The 20,924-nt window shown below is 40.8% G+C and overlaps 2 long non-coding RNA genes across 2 annotated transcripts; both read right to left on the bottom strand.

Annotated features, from left to right (window-relative positions):
• Nucleotides 1–7,369: 7,369 nt before the first annotated feature.
• LOC121745954 lies at nucleotides 7,370–9,331 on the bottom strand. The gene is made up of 3 exons (XR_006038899.1): nucleotides 9,022–9,331; nucleotides 8,089–8,153; nucleotides 7,370–7,616 (listed from the first exon to the last, which is right to left on the bottom strand). It is a non-coding gene; the product is annotated as an uncharacterized LOC121745954 (long non-coding RNA).
• A 7,470-nt stretch (nucleotides 9,332–16,801) lies between these two features.
• On the bottom strand, nucleotides 16,802–18,743 carry LOC121745959. Its single transcript, XR_006038900.1, has 3 exons — nucleotides 18,454–18,743; nucleotides 17,521–17,585; nucleotides 16,802–17,048 (listed from the first exon to the last, which is right to left on the bottom strand). It is a non-coding gene; the product is annotated as an uncharacterized LOC121745959 (long non-coding RNA).
• Nucleotides 18,744–20,924: the final 2,181 nt, after the last annotated feature.

Raw genomic sequence — 20,924 nt, 5'->3', positions numbered from 1 at the left:
GTTAGCATTGAGCATACGACATTGAGTATCTACTACTTTGACTTACCAAAGGTGCGGGTTATTCGTCACCCAACGATCCAGGTATATTGGGTAGTGGTGATCATTATCTAGCGGTGCTAGGATTGCTATTATGTTGAATCGTGCACGAGGTGAGTCTCGTTTGATAATGTCCTCAAGAGGAGCTTGAACAAGGTTTTATTATTCGGAAATTGGCCAGTTGGAGCTTTATTACTCTATGAATAATAAATAAGTGTTTCTTGCTAAATCTACTCTTGGAATTAATAAGATGTTAATTAATTAAGTCCATAGCAGACTTTAATTAATTAATGGGCATTTATATCTTAAGCGCGGGAAATAAATAATAAACAAAATGGAAACCCAGAATACTTATAATTTCGGATTTGGATGGGGAGTTCAATATTACTTTTGTAGTGGCTGCTCGTAATATTCCAATATAAGCTTGTATTAAATTGTGGGTTCAATTTAATTAGTAAAAAGCTAATTGGGGGAGCCTATATCCAAAACCTTCCATAGATCCCTGACTGGGCCCAATATGAACTATTATAAATAGGAGAATAAAAGAGACAGAAAAGACAATTTGTTATGAGGAAAATTTCGTCCCTCTCTACAGTGTAGGGGACGAAAATTTCTCTCAGCTCCTCCTCCGTGAGAAAGTTCTGTCTTCTTTATTCGAGTCCTAGTATTTCGATAAGATCAGCCCACCCTGATGTCGGAATACAGTTCGGGACACCAGCCAGAAGATCCGTGGTCTAGTATTGAAGATCATCGTGGAGAAGGCGCGAGCAATCGACGATTCTTTGGAGAATCAAATCGGTAACTCTAAACCGTAGAATTCATGTTTAGGATTTATATTCTATGAGCATGAATTATTTGCGTTCTAGCATGCAATTCTGTGTTAACATGTGAATTGATTAATCTCATAATCTGTCAAATAGATCCTACGTCTGATTTATTTGTTTTGTACAAGTCTTCCGCTGTGCAAGGGGCACCAAAACCCAACAATTGGTATCAGAGCTCAGGTGGCTATGGGTTGTGCCTGGATGAGCCCCGGTTATGGTCGGGCCCTGAAGGACTCGAAGTTAGAGTCGGGCCCAGGATGACCCAGGGGCCAGGGCTGTAACAACCCATGTTCGTATCGACTGTGTTCCCGATGTGGTCTTGGTTTGAGGAGAGGTTTGATGAGTGAGGGAAGTTGGAAGGTGTATATAATTCCTGTCCAACCCTAATTAGTTTAATCTTTTGTAGAACCCTGCATGCCCCAAGAAGCTTCTCACGGCCTTCTCGTTGGATAGGGGCGGTAGTCTCTCAATGGCTACAATTTTGGCTCTATCAACTTCTATCCCTGCAGAAGATACTTTGTGACCTAAAACTATACCTTCCTTCACCATGAAGTGACATTTCTCCCAATTAAGAACAAGGTTAGTTTCTACACATCTCTGCAAAACTTTAATCAAATTGTCAAGACAATGATCATAAGACTTCCCAAAAACAGAAAAATCATCCATAAAGACCTCCATCACATTCTCAATCAAATCATGAAAAATGGCCATCATGCATCTTTGGAAAGTATCAGGAGTATTACATAAGCCAAAAGACATTTTCCTATAAGCATATATCCCATAACGACAAGTAAAGGCAGACTTATGTTGATCCTCGGGAGCAATTGCAATTTGATTATAACCAGAATAACCATCTAAGAAACAGTAGTAAGTATATCCCCCTAATCTACCAAGCATTTGATCAATAAAAGGCAGAGGGAAGTGATCTTTCCTAGTGGCTGCGTTTAACATCCTATAATCAATGCAAACTCTCCAACCCGTGGCTACTCTCGTGGCAATCATCTCACCATCCTTTTCGGGCACTACAGTCATCCCCCCTTTCTTAGCTACCACTTGTGTAGGATGCATCCATTCACTATCCGATATGGCATAGATAATCCCTACATCTAGCAACTTGATTACTTCATTCCTCACTACATCTTGCATGATAGGATTAATTCTACGTTGGTTTTACACACGAGGCTTATGCCCTTCCTCAAGTAAAATCCTATGCATGCATGTGGTAGGGCTAATCCCTTTCAAATCACCAATTGACCATCCTATAGCAGACCTATACTTGTTTAGCACACACAACAACTTTTCACATTCTTTTTCACTCAAGGCGGCAGACACGACAACAGGGTAAGTGTTATCTGGCCCTAGAAATGCGTACCTGAGGTGTTCTGGGAGTGGCTTCAATTCTACCTTAGGTGGTCCTCGTGGTTTTCCCAATGCCTTCTTCCCCTCTTCTTCTTCTTCTAGGGTGCGCAATGGCAAGAATGTGTTCCCTTTTGAGGGATTCTTTCGGGAAGAACCTCGAGTTCTGCAATCATAGCACACACATTAGCAACACAAGTAGATGAATCTGAAGTAGGAGTAAAAGAATTCATGAGACAAGATTCTAAAGGGTCCTGAGTTTGGTGGTATGTGACTTCCACTTCCCCCACACAATATGTGGCTGCTTGGATGACGTTACACTCTTGATAGCCTTCTGCTCCTTCCTTCCCATGGAATTTCAAAGCGTCATAGATGTTGAAGGTGATACTCTTATTATGCAATCGCAATGTTAGCTCCCCCTTCTGTACGTCTATCATGGCTCCCCTGGTGGCTAAAAATGGTCTTCCAAGTATCAAAGCACCTTCTTGTCCTCCTGCATGTCCAAAACGGCAAAGTCAGCGGGAAAAATGAATTCTCCTACTCTTACCAAAATATCTTCTACAATCCCCTTGGTGTTGTTGTGCTTCTGTTTGCCATTTGCAAGGTGATCGAAGTGGGGCAGATGTTTTCAATTTTGAGCTTCCTTTAGAAATACAAAGGCATCAAATTAATACTTGATCCAAGATCACACAATGCTTTACCTTCTACATTATTTCCCAAAACGCAAGATAATGTAAAACTTCCTGGATCTTTGTGTTTAATGGGCAAACCCTTCTGCATTATGGCACTGCAATTCTCTGTTAAACCCACTGTCTCGTATTTCCCCCACTTTCTTTTCTTAGCGACCACATCTTTCAAGAACTTGGCATAGTTGGGCATTTGCTGCAGCGCCTCCACTAGTGGAATGTTGATGTGGACCTTGCTCATGACATCCAAGAACTTGGCAAACTGGGCGTCTAGCTTTTTCTTCTTTAACCGCTGAGGATACGGAATAGTGGCAGTGCTGGGCTGTAATATCCTAATCTTTTAGAAGTTTAGAGTTAGTAATTAGATTTTTAGTTAGAGGTTTTATGTGTATATGTTTTTATTAGGAATAAAAGAAATACATTAGGAAATAGAATTAATGAGAGAATTAGAAAACGAAAAAGAGAAAGAAAAAGTTTTGAAAGTGATGAGCAAGTAGGAAAAAAAAACGTGTCTTGTGGAGAAAAAATTAGGAAGAAAATTAAGGAAAAGAAAATAGAAAAATAATAGTCATCCTCATCTTTCTCCTCTCTCTTTTTCGTTCTCCTTCTCTCCACGATACTGTCTTCCTCTCTGTAAATTTTGACAGCCTCTACTTCCTCCGTTCAACCACCAAGCCTCCACCATGATAGCTCCGGTCACTCCTCCACGGAATATGTAGCACACTCCACCAACCCCAAGTTCTAAGTTTCATTAGATGTTCTCAATTTCAGAATTTGTGTATTAAACTCACTTCCAAAATTGTTGAATTTAGAGGTTAGCTTCCTCCATAACCTCTTCAATCATGTTTCTAAATATAGTAGTGATGTTAATTTGATGTGATTCTTTTTGTTTGGTCGAAAATTAGGGTTCATAGAATTGGGGATTTTGTTGTTTTGATGCTTTGGTGTAATTTGGCTATTGAATTATGCAATTGGAAGTATGATATGATATTTAAGCATGAAAGTGATAGGAAAAATCTATTTTTTGGGATTGCTTTTGTTGGAGATGAATCATAATTGGATTAAAACCATGTAATCTTGGTGTTGAACATAAAGTGTTTGGAGAAATTAATCAATAACACACAAATAGAAATAGCTTGTTTGTAGGCTGTTCTGGTGCTGCTGTACTGATCAGTTTCGGCCACCTTAACATGCTAGAATTTATATTCTAAAATTTTTTATGCATACTATCAGGTCTTGGGAAGATGTCTGCAAAATTTCAGAGCATTTCATCAATGTTTGCTATTTTTAAAAATTCATGTTAAACAGTCGCCAGAATATGTCACAAACTGGCAGGCTGTAGTAAAACGTTCATAACTCCCTAATCCCTTGGAATTTTGAGGAAAACCTTTTTTGTAATTAAAATAGATACCTAGAGGTTTATTTTGGTGTAGGGCTCGACCCCTAGTTATCTCCGAGCTAAGTCAGTTTATTATATGAAGATGATGTAATGGAGTCAATATTTTCTAAAGCTTTAAAAGTTGAGAATAGAAGTTTTTATGCTAAAAGGGAGATAGATAGATGTGATATTTTGGCTTCCATATTTGTGCTTTAGGTGTTTATTTATAATTTGTATATGTGATTGTTTAAAAATTAGGTGAACCGAGCGCAAGCACAAGCGATAAGGGAAAATGGCACCTCCATGGTTGACTAAGCAAGTAATAGCGGTTTCTTTAGTGACGTGTACAGGTAGTGTACGCGTGTTCTAGAATTTAATTCCTTTAACTTCGATAAATATTACTACTTTTTTGTGTGATTCATATGCTTATGCCATAGAACTTTAAAATGATTGTGTGGATTGTCTATACTTCAAGGTGAAGTGACAGAAACGGTGATATTGAAAGGTGAGATTTGAAATTGTTGTTTGGCATTTCTTATGAGATGCAAAGTGATTTAAATAGTTATATGTGTTGAATAATGTGAAATTTGATGTGAAATAGTTGCGTTATGCCCCATTGCTTGAGTGAATCACAGGGTATAGTTGGCATGCCATAGGACAGCAGTACTGCACACATGTTGATCACTCGTCTTCTGGATAACCGAAGCGATGGTCTATATGATATAGCGATAGTTGAAATGTATCCTATATGGGTAATATATGACAGTTGCCTTGCGTAGGCCATATGAAAGATTACAGTGTCCGATACGGACTTACATGATAGACGCCCTCATCGGGCTACAGATAGTGTTCGTGTACCCGTGTTCATCACTAAGCATAACTTTGGGGGCTGAATGTGGTTTTTGATTTAGAAATAATACTTTTGGTGCTTTGAATTCTTTAAGTAGTTATGTTTCTTATAGTATAATTATGTTGATGAAAGAAAGTGACAGCAAACCGTATTATATGTTGTATCATGTTATTGGATTGATTGATAGATGGTAGATAGTTATTATTGAAAGTATTGCGTGACAAATATGATAGTGTGGTTGTACAGGATGAAGGTGTTGATTATTTGCAAGTGATATATGTGATCTTGAATGATTCAAACTGATATGAATGATAATATTTGGTGATATGATTTTGAACTGGTATACTGATGCCGATATTAATTGAATATGTGTTGTACGATATTCCAGGTAATAAAGTGTTTACTTGTGATAGTGATATAGATTGAAGTTTTAGAGGTTTTATTATGGAATGCGATTACACTACGAGCTTTTCGAAGCTCACCCCCCTTTCTTCTCCCTCTTGCAGAGTATAGAAGCGAGTGAACTCGCTAGTTGGCAGCAGCACGTGTCAAGTCACCACCTCCCTTTTTGCTGGTAAAGTTGGAGTTTACACGTGGCATGCTTAGGCTCTTTTGTTTGTAAATAGTTGGGTTACAAATGTATGGTTATAACCTTCTTTTGCTAATAGGGATGTAAATAATTATCGAAGTAAGTTATCAATATTTTGTTATGTATAGTAGTAAATAGTTATGTTATCCTGGTTTAGTTACTTTTATGATAGTGTTGTATGATGAGTGGTTGCAAAGTGATAAAAAAATAGGCAGGTTTTGTTTATCGATCGTACCGAAAGGTAACGACTTATTTGGTTAAAACTAACCGAGTAAGGGGTGTTACATGGGCAACTGAAGATATGGAGACTGACACTCCGGTGGTGGACTGCTGCGAAAAGGTGCAGCGGCAGCTGGCGACGACTCTGCATCTGTGTCCGAATCGGGCTCGGCTGGCTGGGAGGCTTCTGGCGGACCGCTGTGGAAGTGTGCAGCGGCCCGCTGGGTTTGATCAGCGGCTGGTGTGAGGTCAGTCGACTCCTGTTCTCTTTCTTTCCTTCCCCTGCCTAAATATGCTGCTTGTGGAGGCTGGTATGTGGTCCCTCTACAAAGCTGCACGACATGACACTTTCCCTTTGGATTGATCTCTGGCAAGCTAGGTAGTGTCCCTGGAGTGTTCTTGCTCCCTATGGCAGTGGCCAGAACTCCCATATTAAATTCCAACCCTCCTACTTGCAAGGCAAGACTTGCCAATCCTTGCTCTAATAGGCTGATGTTTCTTTTCAAATTGATCAACCACAAATTTGTCACCTTCTTATTTTCATGAACCCCGATGATGCAGATTTCTAATAGTTCCTTCCATTTGGAGCGGGGTTGCTCCTCCATACCTGCACATATTTCAGAATTTTGATTAGCTTAGTAATCCTGTGCATCGTATGAATAATCAAAGCAGTCTGGGTCATAGTATGATCCCTCTTGGTCGGGGATATATCACTCTTCGTAAGACCCTCCTTGCTGCTCATTATAGTAACCGTATGGACTCTCCATGCCTGTGAAGAAATCCATTAAAACAAAAAGAAAATAAAAATAAAAATAAAAATGAATGCAGTAAAATCCAAATTAGTAAAATTGTCCGTTTGAAGATATCAATCACGAAGTGAATGTAATCCCTGGCAATGGTGCCAAAAACTTGATGCACTTTTTATTACCACTATAAATACCTGCAAGTATACAGAGTAGGAATAGTATAGCTAAAAGTTAGTATCGGATATCGATCACAGGGAAAACAGACACATACTGTCTATCCTCTACTAAAACTCAATTACTATTTGGAAAAACTGAAAGATTTGTGAATTTTGAAACCAGAGAAGAAATTGAAAACAATAAATAACTAACTGCAAATAAAATACGGAGATAAAAGTATAGAGATAAGGGAATTCCAGGGATGTTCGTTCACAGTTATGGTTATAAAAATTCCAACTACAATACCCTAGCACAGTTCTTACTTTGATAGAACGAGTCACCTAGTATATGCTCATGCGATGCAAACGTTGGTTACAAACAGTATTGTCACGACCGCCCCTTAGGGTTAATAAAAGCGGGCGATCGCGACTTAAAGGGGTTTAGATGAACGGCATAGAAGACTAGGGTTTTCAATAAAAGTTTGACTAAAAAGTAAGTCTAATAAATAATGCGACCAAGAGTATTAGGGTTTAATGAATAAAGACTAGGGTTTAGCATTTATTCAAAAAGTGTAACGAGTTTCAAACATCCCATCATAAAATAGTTTCAGAATTTAAATGAAAAGTATTCTAAGAAAAATATCACAGCGGAAGCATCCAAGAGAAGAGTGACGTCATGTGTGAAGACACAACGACACTCGGAATTTCAAAACCAAAACAACCACAGTTCATTATTAGTTCCTGCTCAACACCGCCAACCGCCCGTCGCCGCTCAACCTACATATAGGGAAAACATATGCAGGGCTGAGTACTATGAAATAATACTCAGTGGCTCATGCCGAAAACATTGTAAATACAGTTTATGATATCATGCCGTACGTAAGTAACCGTCGGGGTTTTTCTTTAGAAAGGCCCGAGGCACTCAAAATCATTTTTCCATTTCAAACATCGACTGATCAGTCATTTTTCCCATAGACGTTAACCATATCTGCCAATACATGACAAGGAATGCGGCCGCAAACCAGGTCACTAGACCGGCCAGCCCGTACGCTAGCACACAGTCTACCATAGGTGTACACTAATCCAAGTAGGGTTTGCTGCCCTACGGGGACCCGAATTCGATTTATAAATAGTGGCAAAAACCACATCAGATAGGCACGTAAAAACCAAAACAAGGCATGAAGTCACATTTATTCTCATTGATAAAACATTAGGACATGGTCCTTATTTAAAAAGGAAGAGAGCCCACCTCGATCCTTTAGTTTTCAAGTTTCGCTTTTCCTTTGGTATCACGCGTCTCGCACAAAATTTCACCTTTGGATAATGTGTCCCCGATTAGTCACTAACATGGACTAAAATCATGCATGTCCTAGATCACTCCCCTTTCCCAATCAACAATAGGAATCACATCATATCACCCATCTTTGCATATCACATCACCTCATCACATATGTAAACTCATGTATGTCATTCAAGCATACAAATATAGTTGTTTAACCAAAGTAGAGATCTGGCAGCCCTGCGCAACTTTTTTGTAAAAATTATTTAAAAATCATCCGACCTCCGATGGGGCTAAAACTTTATGACAAGGCAGTAGACTCATCAAATAACATTCAGTTTAAATTTCATGTCAAAATACCACTTTTAAGTCGGGCAAACCAAAGGCGTAACCTACTGGTCGAGAAAACACGTTTTTGGCAGAATCGCGCAGTCAACTTTAAAAATTCACCATAAATTCATCGTTTAGCCAAATGGGTCGAAATTTACACACAATATAGAAGACATCACGAAGTTTACACAGCAAGAAGAATCGGTCAAATCGGAGTTCGTTTGGTTGGTCAAAAATACATCAGAACACACTGTTCGGAAATCACAGATTTTCATACTGATAGCAATTCGAATTAGGGTTTATCCCTACTCATTCAAAATCAATCTTTTCATGGTTTTGATATACAATCATGCTCAAAAGAGTCCTTAAACACATATTTTCACGAAATCGCACATCAATCACCGAGGATTCAATAAATCAACAAGTAATTGCAATCAAAACGCACTCACACATATGATTTCACATTCCCACCGATTAAACCCTTAGATCTTCATTCCCTACACTCTCTACATGCATGAAGGAGTCAAAGAAAGTCTAGATGGAGAGGATTGAAGAATATGGGTTTGAATTTACCTTTTCTTGGACGAAATAATCGGTAGGAAGCAATTAAAACCTTGGTTCTTCAACAATCTCTTGGAAAATTGATAGGATCTTGAGTGAAATGGATAACAAGTGGGAGAAGAGATGAAAAAGGGGGTGGGGCGTGTGGTTTGAAGAAGTGGGCGTGTGATTTGTGTGTTAGGTTTAGGGGTTGATCCTTTGTTTATAGGATTAAGAAATATCCCACAATTAATTGAAGATTTGGGAGAATAATTGAAATAAATGATTGAGATATTTGGGAAGATTTTGGGGGAGGAAATGGCGTGTCATTGATGGAGAAATAAGGAGGATATTTTGTAAATCATGGCTATTTAATTAGCCATTGATTTAATTTAGTATTTTCACGGAGCAGAATAAAATAATACGGAGCAAGAAAATCAATAAAAACCCTCCCAAATAATATGAAAATAGGCGTGTTATTCAATTCCTCCCACAAGGAATAATTTCCAAATATTGATAAATAAAGTAGGGAAAGATTTGCTAGGATATTCCAATTAAAACATGGAAGGAAATAATTGAGGGATCAAAATAATTAGTGAATAATTTCTTCTTCCACAAGCTAGGAGATTTCGAAATCTCCCTAATCAAAACAATAGGGGCCGATTTTATCAAGAAATAAATAAGATAATTAGGCTTTAGGATTTAATTTGGATAATTATCCCAAAACAAATAATTAAATCCAAGAAAAATAAATTCCTCTCCAAATAATAATAGTGGTCGAAAATTCCCTTCATAAAAGGGCAAGGTAATTATTTATGATCCTAATTAAATCTCACTCCCCGAAATAATATAATTCACCATGATATATTTCATTCCACATTAATTAATTTAAGCCACTTCATAAAATCAACGAATTTGACTCGATCAAATCAAAATTAGGTCACCATTTCAATCACATAATAAATCCGTCATTTAATTCGGCAATCAAAGCAATAAGTACAACATCTTAGGGTTCGAAAAAATTAGGGTTCGAAAAGTGGGGCGTTACATCCTACCACTCTTAAAAGAAATTTCGTCCCGAAATTTGGTACTCTCATGGGAAGAGTTCTGGGTATAACTCCATCATCTTGTCCTCAAGCTCCCATGTGGCTTCTTCGTGCCAGTGGTTTCTCCACTGCACTTTCACGTAGGCAACCTGCTTATTTCTCACGTTCTGGACTTTTCGGTCTAAAATCGTTTGGGGTCTCTCCTCATAGCTCAGGTCCGAATTCAACGCGACCTCCTCGTAGTGAATCACGTGCTTTGGGTCGAACACGTATTTACGTAACTGTGACACATGAAAGACATTGTGCACGTTCCCAAGGTTCGGAGGTAGCGCCAAGCGATATGCAACAGGACCCACTCCTTCAAGGATTTCATACGGTCCAATAAATCGCGGTTTCAATTTTCCCTTGACGCCGAAACGTGTTATCCCTTTCAACGGGGATACTTTGAGGAAGACTTTGTCGCCAGCTTGAAATTGCAAGTCGGTTCGCCGTGCATCCGCGTATGACTTCTGTCTGTCTTGAGCTTCTTTTATCCTTTCACGAATTTGTCGAACGATTGCAACCATTTCTTCGACTGCGTCGGGCCCGAGTACCCTTCTCTCGCCAACTTCGTCCCAGTAGAGCGGGGATCTACACTTTCTCCCGTACAAGGCTTCGTACGGCGCCATGTTTATCGTTGCCTGGAAGCTGTTGTTGTAGGCAAATTCGATCAAGGGGAGTGCGGACTCCCAACTTCCTCCTCGGTCTAACACTACGGCTCTCAACATATCCTCGAGGGTTTGGATCGTCCTCTCGGATTGTCCGTCCGTCTGCGGGTGAAACGCCGTGCTAAAATTCAAACGAGTCCCTAGCTCCCGTTGTAGGCTGATCCAAAATCTTGAAGTGAACTTCGGGTCACGATCAGACGTGATCGTCACTGGGACTCCATGCAGTCGCACTATTTCCCTTATATAAATTTGAGCTAGCTTATTTGATCCATAGGTTATGGGAATCGGTATGAAGTGCGCACTCTTGGTGAGTCGGTCTATAACTACCCAGATGGCAGTATTCCCTCTTTGCGTCTTTGGCAATGCTGTCACAAAATCCTTGGCGATATGCTCCCATTTCCACTCGAGAATTTCTAGTGGTTGCAACTTTCCGTACGGTCGTTGATGTAGAGCCTTCACCTGTTGGCAGGCTAAGCAGCGCTCCACAAATGCCGCTATATCCCTCTTCATACCATTCCACCAAAAGGTCTTCTTCAAGTCTTGATACATCTTCGTACTCCCTGGGTGGGCGGTGTAAGGAGTCTCATGTGCTTCACTCATGATTTCGTTTTTGAGTCCTTCGTCACTCGGTATGCAGAGTCTCCCTTCGAATGTGAGAGCATTGTCGGATTCCTCACGGAAATTCCCAGATTCGCCAGTTCTTAGATCAGGTGTAACCATCAAGGTGGCAATTCGACCCTTCACTGTTTCGGGTGCCCTTACCACTTCCAAACGCATCTTGCTAAATTCGCGTATCAAGCTTTCTTCTTTGGTGAGAAAAGCAGCCAGTTGGGAATGACTCTTCCGGCTCAAGGCATCTGCCACTACATTTGCCTTGCCGGGGTGGTAGTTGATGCCACAATCATAGTCCTTTACCAATTCGAGCCATCTTCGTTGTCGCATGTTCAAATCCTTTTGCTCGAAGAAATATTTCAGGCTCTTGTGGTCCGTAAAGATCTCACACCGAACTCCGTAGAGATGATGTCTCCAAATCTTTAAGGCATGTACCACCGCTGCCAGTTCCAAATCGTGGGTTGGATAGTTCAACTCGTGTGGCCTCAATTGCCGGGATGCGTAAGCAATCACCTTGTTGTTTTGCATCAACACACATCCAAGTCCCACCTTCGAAGCATCCGTGTATACCACGTAGCTCATTCCAGGCTCTGGCACGGCTAAGATTGGTGCGGTGGTCAGTTTATCCTTCAAAAGTTGAAAACTTGCCTCACACTCCGGGGTCCAATTGACTTTTACCCCCTTCTTGAGTTGTTGGGTCATTGGTCTCGCTATCTTGGAAAATCCCTCTATAAATCTTCGGTAGTATCCTGCCAAACCCAGGAAGCTTCGAATCTCGTTTGGTGTCGAAGGTGCCTTCCATTGTTGTACCGCCTCAACCTTGGCGGGATCCACTCGGATTCCTTCTGCCGACACAATGTGACCTAGAAAGTTGACTTCTTTCAGCCAAAACTCACACTTGCTGAATTTGGCGTATAGCTTCTCGGTCCTCAACGTCTCCAAGGTAATTCGCAGATGCTCCTCGTGCTCTTTCTCATCCTTCGAGTAAACAAGTACGTCATCTATGAAGACCAAGACGAATTTATCCAAGTATGGGTGGAATACTCGGTTCATCAAATCCATGAATACTGCGGGTGCATTTGTCAATCCGAACGGCATTACAACAAACTCATAGTGACCATATCTTGTGCGAAAAGCGGTCTTTGGTATGTCCTCCCTTCGGACTCTCAATTGATGGTATCCGGACCTTAGGTCCATCTTTGAGAACACACCGGCTCCTCGGAGTTGATCGAATAGGTCATCTATTCTCGGCAGTGGGTACTTGTTTTTGAGGGTCATTTTGTTCAACTCCCTATAGTCGATACACATCCTCATCGACCCATCCTTCTTCTTGACAAAGAGCACCGGAGTGCCCCACGGTGAGACACTGGGTCTAATGAAACCCAGGTCCATAAGCTCTTGAAGTTGTATCTTGAGTTCCTCTAACTCTTTAGGCGCCATTCGGTATGGTGCCTTGGACACGGGTGCCGACCCTGGCTCTAGGTCGATTGTGAACTCCAATTGTCGATCTGGCGGTGGTCCAGGCAAAGCTTCGGGGAAGATGTCTGGAAACTCTCGTACAACGGCAACATCTTCCACTTTCCTTTCTCATTTCTCCTCTCCTTGTAGATAGACAAGATAAGCAGGACGCCCTTTTCTCACCATCGCACTAGCTTGAAGAGCGGAGATGATAGACGTTCGCCGGTTCATCGAGATTCCATAGTATATGGTGGGTTCCTTCCCCGGGGCTTGCAGAGATATTTGTCTCTCCTTGCAACGAATAGTAGCAAAATTCGTAGCTAACCAATCCATTCCCAAAATTATGTCAATATCCCCCATTGCCATGACTTGTAGGTTGTGAGCGATTAACTTAAGTCCTCCCATAACAATTTCTACGTTCGAGCATGTTCGAGAAACCTCTATTACCCCTCCCACTGGTGAGGACACCATCATCTTATGTTCAGATTTGTAAGCAGGTAAACTTAAGGTGTCCACACACAATTCAGATATGAATGAATGTGATGCGCCCGTATCAAACAATACAACAATGGGTGTGTCGAGGATTTTGCCCATACCTGTCAGGTTTCCCTTCTCGTGACTCCCATGTTCAGTCTTGGGTTGTTTCTGACTCAAGGCATATGCTCTAGCCTGAGAAGGGAGTCTTGGGCGGTAAGGTTGCTGTTGTCGCGTAGGTTGATCGCGATTTCCCCTTGATTCAATTTGCAGTGCCCTTGGCTGCTGGCGGGATCCTTGAGTGTTCTGCCTCGACCCCATTCCCACATTCTTGCTCGGACACTCTCTAGAGAAGTGGCCATTTCCCCCACAGTTAAAGCACTTGGTGGTGTTCTGAATTCTACACTCTCCAAAATGGTACTTGGAGTACACATTGCATTGGGGTGGCTTGGGCCGGAAGTCGCCTCTCTGGTTGGATGAGTTTTGCCCTCCACCATACTGTGGTCGGTTCTGGGTGGGCTGGTACCTCTTGTTGTCATATGGGGTCCCATTCCCCTCCCACTTCCTCTTCTCTCGAGAGTGGTGTGGTGGAGGTAGTGCCAAAGTAGTGTTTTCCTTCATCCTCTCCTTGGGCATAGCTGCCTCAATATCTAGCGCAAGGGCTAACGCTTCTGCGTAGGAGAGTCTCCCACGACTAGCCAACGACATCCTTATCTCATGCCTTAGTCCCTCACGGAACTTTTCAGCCAGCTTCTCGTCAGTATCGACTTGGTCAGGTGCGTACCGGGTCATGTTGTTGAGCGCACGGTCATATTCGGTCACAGTCATGCGCCCTTGGGTCAAATTGTAGAATTCAGATGCCTTTGCCTTCCGGTAGCTCTTGGGCACGTACTTATTATATATTTCTGTCTTGAAGCCTTCCCAAGTCATCCCCGCTGCTTGATCTCGGGGCATTGTCTTCATCCTGGTATCCCACCAGAAGTCAGCAGACTCGGTTAGTTGGTAGGTCACACAACTCAACCGTTCCCTATCATTGCACCCTAAGATTGCAAAAATGCGCTCCAATGCTCGTATCCATGATTCAGCCTGGGCCGGTTCTCCCATTCCATCAAAGACGGGAGGTTTTTGCTCTAGAAAAAGCTTCACAGTTTCACGGTCAACCGGAGGTGGAGGAGGCGGTGGTGGAGGGATGGGTTGTGTCACACTCTCTTCCATCGTCTGAGGGGTAGGTTCGGGATTGTTACGTCTTATGTTGCGTCTTGGCGGCATTCTGATTCAGTACCACACGAGTTACTATCGCATTTATTCAAAATCCAAGAATAGTCATGTGGCATAGTTGAAAAGTGGAGATCAAGGGGCAATTGCATCATAAAGAGCTTTTGCAAAGGTGTCAAATACAATTGCACAGAATGATAACAAGAGAGCAATTGCAAAATAGCATAGCAGGAGGTGATTGTAGAAGAAGGCGATTGCTCAACAGGGTAGAAAAAGGTAATTGTTTAATAATGTAACAAAAGACAATTGTACAATAGAATAGCAAAACATAAGGGCACAATTGGGATAGAAAAAGGCAGTTGCACAACAGAATAATACAATTGCATAATAAGACGGCAAAAGGCAATTGTACAATGGAGTGGTCAAAAGATAGTTGCGCAATAGTACATCAAAGGTAATTGTGCAATATGATAGAAAATGACAATTACAATATAGTATAGCAAGAGGCCGTTGCGTCATAGGCTAGCAAAAGATAATCACACAAAAGATAATAAGGGATGGTACCAAATCATTACACAATAGGATAGCAAAAGACAAGAATTTCCCATAGAAATATGAAAAGTTGCCTCGAAGAGGTCTTAGTTCCATTATAACGAAAACAAAGGACAAAACGATGTCAAGGTCAAGCAAAAACGGTAAAGTATCCAAAACATGGGAAATCGTAATAAAATATTATAGAATTATTATGTTTAATCCCTTCCATCCTCATCTTCCTTCTCCTCGGTCTCTCCAACGCTCTCTCTAATTGGGTCCTCCTCCTCTACGGGATCCTCTTCCTCGGGATCCTCTTCCTCATTTTCCTCCTCGACACCCGCAGGTGGAGGGGTCATCCCAAACCTCCCATTGACCTCTCTGTTGCTTCTTTGAGGGGCTGCGACACGCATCCCGAGTCTCCTTCTCTTAGGAACACGGGAGACGCGTGGCTCCTCGTCGCATCGATACTTCCGCATGCGGGCTGTACCCGGCGGATAGATATGTGGAGGTGGATCACGTGGCGGTCCATCAAATGCCGCTGTCATGGCCGGAAGCAGCACCTTTATAAGGCCAACCAAATCCCCTCGCGCGGTGTAATCGAGCGGGCTATACCATATGAAAAACTGAGACGCCTGAGCGGTCCACTCGCTCCAAGGAGATGGTAGAGTGTGGATGAGCTTTTGGATCCCCTCGTGATGGGTAGCTCCCCTATATGCATAGGCGTTCATCCATTTACTGTAAAACTCGGTGACGTAGGTCATGAGGAAGAGCTCCCCGTCCCACTCGTAATCTCGGTAGTGCTCAACCGGGTGGTCCCTTTCGCTGGAGTAGCGATTACGCATCAGAGCATAATACCGTTGGGCCATAAAAACTCAGCATCAGCACAAGGATCGAAAGAAATAACGGTGTATGAGGTTTCGAATGATGCTGAGAATATGATGGGTGCGTATATATAAATCTCCAATGATGGAGGTGTGCGGGTAGTATCATATCAAGAATGAATGAAATTTCATTTCCGAAGCAAAAAGGTTCGTGCGTTTTCGCATTTCGTTAAGTCGCGATATATATCCCCACGCGTCGCTTGCCTTGCGTTAGGCTTTTCCTGCCTCCACGTTCGACACTATCTCAAAATTTTTCATTCATACATGATTTACAATTATGTATAGCAGCATGCTCAAGTTCTTTCACATATTGCCTCATAAAGCAATTGAATAATCACAATCATATAACTTCATTCATCCAACGTATATAGAGTTATCACATATTTGCCAATTTTTCCTTATCAAGTAAAATACAAGTTCATCGCATAACGACATTCATCATCTTGGGCATAAGCGCAAATATCAATTCCATATCCATGCATTTTCATCCATTCATATTCCAAGCAAAAAATTTCGAAAATATCATATCAACTTTGTTCCCCATCGAAAATTTCAACTTCGGTTAATCAAATCCAAAACTCACAAAAGTATTTTTACCTTTTTTTTTTGTGGTTGGGCGGAGACGAGTTGTGGTGTTGAGCTATCGATGTTTATCAATTTATCAAATTACACATGCATAGATTTTGACTCAAACAAGACTCTTGGGTCCAGAGCGGAAAGAACTGAGGCTCTGATACCAAACTGTCACGACCGCCCCTTAGGGTTAATAAAAGCGGGCGATCGCGACTTAAAGGGGTTTAGATGAACGGCATAGAAGACTAGGGTTTTCAATAAAAGTTTGACTAAAAAGTAAGTCTAATAAATAATGCGACCAAGAGTATTAGGGTTTAATGAATAAAGACTAGGGTTTAGCATTTATTCAAAAAGTGTAACGAGTTTCAAACATCCCATCATAAAATAGTTTCAGAATTTAAATGAAAAGTATTCTAAGAAAAATATCACAGCGGAAGCATCCAAGAGAAGAGTGACGTCATGTGTGAAGACACAACGACACTCGGAATTTCAAAACCAAAACAACCACAGTTCATTATTAGTTCCTGCTCAACACCGCCAACCGCCCGTCGCCGCTCAACCTACATATAGGGAAAACATATGCAGGGCTGAGTACTATGAAATAATACTCAGTGGCTCATGCCGAAAACATTGTAAATACAGTTTATGATATCATGCCGTACGTAAGTAACCGTCGGGGTTTTTCTTTAGAAAGGCCCGAGGCACTCAAAATCATTTTTCCATTTCAAACATCGACTGATCAGTCATTTTTCCCATAGACGTTAACCATATCTGCCAATACATGACAAGGAATGCGGCCGCAAACCAGGTCACTAGACCGGCCAGCCCGTACGCTAGCACACAGTCTACCATAGGTGTACACTAATCCAAGTAGGGTTTGCTGCCCTACGGGGACCCGAATTCGATTTATAAATAGTGGCAAAAACCACATCAGATAGGCACGTAAAAACCAAAACAAGGCATGAAGTCACATTTATTCTCATTGATAAAACATTAGGACATGGTCCTTATTTAAAAAGGAAGAGAGCCCACCTCGATCCTTTAGTTTTCAAGTTTCGCTTTTCCTTTGGTATCACGCGTCTCGCACAAAATTTCACCTTTGGATAATGTGTCCCCGATTAGTCACTAACATGGACTAAAATCATGCATGTCCTAGATCACTCCCCTTTCCCAATCAACAATAGGAATCACATCATATCACCCATCTTTGCATATCACATCACCTCATCACATATGTAAACTCATGTATGTCATTCAAGCATACAAATATAGTTGTTTAACCAAAGTAGAGATCTGGCAGCCCTGCGCAACTTTTTTGTAAAAATTATTTAAAAATCATCCGACCTCCGATGGGGCTAAAACTTTATGACAAGGCAGTAGACTCATCAAATAACATTCAGTTTAAATTTCATGTCAAAATACCACTTTTAAGTCGGGCAAACCAAAGGCGTAACCTACTGGTCGAGAAAACACGTTTTTGGCAGAATCGCGCAGTCAACTTTAAAAATTCACCATAAATTCATCGTTTAGCCAAATGGGTCGAAATTTACACACAATATAGAAGACATCACGAAGTTTACACAGGAAGAAGAATCGGTCAAATCGGAGTTCGTTTGGTTGGTCAAAAATACATCAGAACACACTGTTCGGAAATCACAGATTTTCATACTGATAGCAATTCGAATTAGGGTTTATCCCTACTCATTCAAAATCAATCTTTTCATGGTTTTGATATACAATCATGCTCAAAAGAGTCCTTAAACACATATTTTCACGAAATCGCACATCAATCACCGAGGATTCAATAAATCAACAAGTAATTGCAATCAAAACGCACTCACACATATGATTTCACATTCCCACCGATTAAACCCTTAGATCTTCATTCCCTACACTCTCTACATGCATGAAGGAGTCAAAGAAAGTCTAGATGGAGAGGATTGAAGAATATGGGTTTGAATTTACCTTTTCTTGGACGAAATAATCGGTAGGAAGCAATTAAAACCTTGGTTCTTCAACAATCTCTTGGAAAATTGATAGGATCTTGAGTGAAATGGATAACAAGTGGGAGAAGAGATGAAAAAGGGGGTGGGGCGTGTGGTTTGAAGAAGTGGGCGTGTGATTTGTGTGTTAGGTTTAGGGGTTGATCCTTTGTTTATAGGATTAAGAAATATCCCACAATTAATTGAAGATTTGGGAGAATAATTGAAATAAATGATTGAGATATTTGGGAAGATTTTGGGGGAGGAAATGGCGTGTCATTGATGGAGAAATAAGGAGGATATTTTGTAAATCATGGCTATTTAGTTAGCCATTGATTTAATTTAGTATTTTCACGGAGCAGAATAAAATAATACGGAGCAAGAAAATCAATAAAAACCCTCCCAAATAATATGAAAATAGGCGTGTTATTCAATTCCTCCCACAAGGAATAATTTCCAAATATTGATAAATAAAGTAGGGAAAGATTTGCTAGGATATTCCAATTAAAACATGGAAGGAAATAATTGAGGGATCAAAATAATTAGTGAATAATTTCTTCTTCCACAAGCTAGGAGATTTCGAAATCTCCCTAATCAAAACAATAGGGGCCGATTTTATCAAGGAATAAATAAGATAATTAGGCTTTAGGATTTAATTTGGATAATTATCCCAAAACAAATAATTAAATCCAAGAAAAATAAATTCCTCTCCAAATAATAATAGTGGTCGAAAATTCCCTTCATAAAAGGGCAAGGTAATTATTTATGATCCTAATTAAATCTGACTCCCCGAAATAATATAATTCACCATGATATATTTCATTCCACATTAATTAATTTAAGCCACTTCATAAAATCAACGAATTTGACTCGATCAAATCAAAATTAGGTCACCATTTCAATCACATAATAAATCCGTCATTTAATTCGGCAATCAAAGCAATAAGTACAACATCTTAGGGTTCGAAAAAATTAGGGTTCGAAAAGTTGGGCGTTACAAGTATGGTTGTCAATCCTAAATACGTAACTCCTAAAAGCTCCTAAGACCCTTAAAAAGTCCTCACTCTCAATTAATAGTGCCGTTTTAAAGGAAGCTAATTGTTGTGTCCAATAATTGGACCTAACTCGCCAACCTCCTCTCACGATTATATTAAATCACCACAGAATGTGTCACTCAAACGTGAAGCATTATCCAACAACTTAAGGAAGAAACAAAGTAAGAACAAAATAATTATTAAATAGAAAAAGGAATTGTATAACCAAAGTCGTTACTAACATATCCCTAGAATCCTATGAATTTAGTTACATATGGTAGAATAATCTAAAAACATAGATTGAAGGGAAGACAATGAAAACATCAAACTAAAGCAAATAAAACCCAAAGGTTGAATCATTGTAGTCTTGATGATCTTGAATCCTTCTTCAACTCCTTGCACAATGAAGTACTCTAACTTTTAATCTTTGGAAAATATGTTGCAAAAAGAGGATCCTAATGATGAAGCTTGAGGGGGTATTTATAGCTGAGAAATCGCCCCCTTCAAATAAGGAAAAGGGTTGCAAAATATGGTAAATCTTGGAGAGAAAGTAGGGCAAATTCTGCTCACCACTTTTTCCCAGCGGGCCGCTGCACCTTGGCCAGCGATCGCTCTGGGTTGTCCGAGGATTCTGACTCTTGGCTGGCGGGCCACTGCACTTGTGTCCGCGGTCGCTGTCTATCATCCCGTAACTCTCTAGACTCTTTGTAGCAGTCGTCACACATTGCCCAGCGGTCGTTGGGCGAGTTCTTCATTTCATGCACAACTTTCCCAGAGCGGACCGCTGCTGACTTGGCGGTCGCCGACGGTGTTGCAGCGGCCGCTGGACGCACCCAGAATCTCCAGATTTCCAACTTCAAGTTTTGACTCCCTTTTTAGGCGCAAATATGTACATTTCTCACAAAACATATCAAAATACCAAAATGGATAAAATATGCAAATAATGAACATGTAATGCAACTTTGACATTCAAAACGGACCAAATAATGGCCTTAAAACCGTGAAAAATCTGAGCGTATCAATCAATAAATGATATGGGAATTGAGTCCGTAATACTCGACGCCACCGACATCATTTCCTTCTGGCGCCAAGGACTGCTTCTTCATCGACTGGCATTAGCGCCCCGACGCCCCGGATCTCCACACCACCTCCTCCAACATCTACCACTTCCCCCACCCCTGGAGCCCCCTTTTCATCACCTCACCGCCGCCGCCGCAACACCACTACTACTCGATGGGATACAAAAGCATGTTGAATGGAAAATGAGAAGGTCGGACGAACAAAATGAGCAACTTATGAAAATAGCAACGAATCACACCTCTACTTCTATATTTATATATACAAATCTATGTAAGATAGTTTTGAGAAAATAACAAAAATTTATACTTTGACATTAAAGGTTACTTTACTTCTATATTTA

Source organism: Salvia splendens, chromosome 1 (genome assembly GCF_004379255.2).
Source record: "Salvia splendens isolate huo1 chromosome 1, SspV2, whole genome shotgun sequence".
NCBI lineage: Eukaryota > Viridiplantae > Streptophyta > Magnoliopsida > Lamiales > Lamiaceae > Salvia > Salvia splendens.
Note: the sequence above shows the minus strand (reverse complement) of the source record. Positions and strands in the feature narration are given on the sequence as shown.